At 44.9% G+C, this 2,687-nt stretch overlaps 1 non-coding gene across 1 annotated transcript; it reads left to right on the top strand.

The window, feature by feature from the left end:
- The first annotated feature begins 1,487 nt into the window (after positions 1-1,487).
- TRNAG-GCC (transfer RNA glycine (anticodon GCC)) lies at positions 1,488-1,558 on the top strand. The gene has a single exon. It is a non-coding gene; the product is annotated as a tRNA-Gly (tRNA).
- Positions 1,559-2,687: the final 1,129 nt, after the last annotated feature.

Here is a 2,687-nt window from a genome sequence, read left to right as displayed (position 1 = left end):
GACTGGGTTCCTTGCTCAGAGATCTCACTTTGAGGGTATTTTTTAAAGCCGATTGCTGAGTGTGGGGCTGTGCTTGGCACTGAAGAAGGCAGAAAGAAAGTGAAAGTCACACAGTTGTGTCCGACTCTTTGCCATCCCATGGACTATAACCTGCCCAGCTCCTCTGTTCATGGAATTCTCCAGACAAGGGAGTCCTGGAGTGGGTTGCCATTTCCTTCTCCAGAACGCAGAGCCAGTGGGTTTTCTTCCCTTCTGGCAGCACAGAGACTTCCCTTCTTACTTCCATGATTTCTGGAATCATGTCTGCAGAATGAGCTGACAAAAACTGTCAGTGCAAAGGGTACTATTTGAGTCAAGTATGTGATTCATTTCTAATTACACAAATGCACCTTTGACATATCTTCATGGGAATATCTTGCTCTAAATGACAGCATAAATACATTTGAATCACGTTCTCATTAGGACTGAATCACTGATGGATTAAAGTGTGAGCAGCTCGGATCGGTAGAATTCAGCGTCCCAAGAGCTCATCCATCCATTTAGCAGTGTGTATGATAAAGGAAGAAGTCAGATAAACCTGCTGTCACTGTTCCTGCACGTTGCCTTCAAGGCCTGCTTCACATCATCTGGCAACTTACTGACAAGATTGAAATTCTGTGATTCGCAGCAAATGACATGTATAATCAGTAGATGGCACTGTTTCTCTGAGTTGCTTCCAAGTTAGTATGTTGGGCCTTAGAGGGGTTTGTAGACATGCTATTTTTGTTGTTGAAGAAAGAACTCAACAAAGGGGTATAATTTTCTCTTACCTTGTGTGACAGAGGGCTTTTTTGGTTTAGAATAGTTTTCCTGAAGCCTCTTCTACAGCTGACCCGTGTTCTCTGCTTCAGGCCATTACAGACTAACATCCCTAAGAGCCTTATGTTGTCCACAACATCTGTACTAGTTCAGCATGCAGCTTTTATGATCAAAACAACTGTGGGGGAAAATCCTTACTGACACAGACAGAACGGTTTGTTAGAGTTTGTTACACTTACTTGAAAACCTAAAGTGTTAAATGTAGGTTAATCTTTATAATTTCTTTAATTTTTAAAAAATGATAAATCTCTGAGTAAGAGATGAAAATCCAATCAGACAAAAGCAATTCCTTTATTTCTATGTTTTAAAGAAATGTCAGAAAATACTAAAGACATTTTAAGTAGTTTTAAATCCGTATAATGTCAGAGGTAGGGACGCAGCAAGGGGACGGGAGAGAAGCTCGTTTCCACAGTTTCTCCCTCATCTTCGCTGTGGTCTTTGTCCTTAACTTGATGGGAAAACTTGGTCCACATCGCTGTTTCTACTGGCACAGGGCGGTGTGGAAATGCTGCTTTCCCACCAGCGCTGTTGGTCTGATTGCACCTCCTGTTCTGCTCAGGTTGCTCAGATCGACAAACACAAGACACGACAGGCTGCTCTGAGGTTTCCTTATACACAGGGTGAGCGCTTCCCAGCTGGCTCAGCGGTAAAGCATCTGCCTGCCAAGCAGGAGATGCAGGTTCGATCCCTGGGTCAGGAAGATCCCCTGGAGAGGAAAAGAGCAACCCGCTCCAGCATTCTTGTGTGGGAAATCCCATGGACAGAGGAGCCTGGCGGACTACGGTCCATGGGGTTGCAAAGAGTCGGACACGACTTAGCAATTGTACAACAATATGCAGGACGGGAAACAAGAAAGCCTGTCCTGTAAAATGGAGCAGAAGCTTCCTGACTCCGGGCAAGGCCTCCAGATGCCCCACCCAGTCTGCACTTGGGGAGCATGTGGTCATGGGACGTAAGACTGAGGGGGTGTGGACAACCTCAGTTACCGGGGGGTCCTTCAGCCTTTATACCTTTCAAGGTTGAGAAATAAAGAGAAAATATGGAGGCTAAGGTACCACTTTTATTATCGAGAACAGCTTACTTGGTGGACTTAGCTTGAGGTCTGTTACCCAAGTGAACGTAATACTGACCTCTATCTTGCCTGCGAGGAAATGCTTCCCTGGGAAAGCTGTGATGCGGAGGCAGGGAAAGGAACCCTGCTTTCTGTAACAGGCTCAAAGCTCCCGTCCCAGAGGAAGGAGGTGGAAATATTTTTGAGGAAAAATTCACATAACATAAAATTCACTATTGAAAGTAATTTATTGAAGTAAGGTTCACATAACATAAAACCCAATCATTTTAAAGTGAATGACTCAGTGCCATTTATTCAGCTCAGTTCAGTTTAGTCGCTCAGTCATGTCCGACTCTTTGTGACCCCATGAATTGCAGCACGCCAGGCCTCCCTGTTCATCACCAACTCCCAGAGTCCACCCAAACCCATGTCCATCAAGAAGGTGATGCCATCCAACCATCTCATCCTCTGTCATCCCCTTCTCCTCCTGCCTTAAATCTTTCCCAGCATCAGGATCTTTTCAAATGAGTCAGCTCTTCACATCAGGTGGCCAAAGTATTGGAGTTTCAGCATCAGACCTTCCAATGAATGCCCAGGACTGATCTTTAGGATGGACTGATTGGATCTCTTTGCAGTCCAAGGGACTCTCAAGAGTCTTTTCCAACACCACAGTTCAAAAGCATCAATTCTTCAGCACTTAGCTTTCTTCACAGTCCAACTCTCACATCCATACATGACCACTGGAAAAACCATAGCCTTGACTACACGGACCTTTGTT

The sequence above is a fragment of the Bos mutus genome, chromosome 14 (genome assembly GCF_027580195.1).
Source record: "Bos mutus isolate GX-2022 chromosome 14, NWIPB_WYAK_1.1, whole genome shotgun sequence".
Lineage (NCBI taxonomy): Eukaryota > Metazoa > Chordata > Mammalia > Artiodactyla > Bovidae > Bos > Bos mutus.
This window is presented reverse-complemented; position numbering and strand designations above follow the sequence as displayed.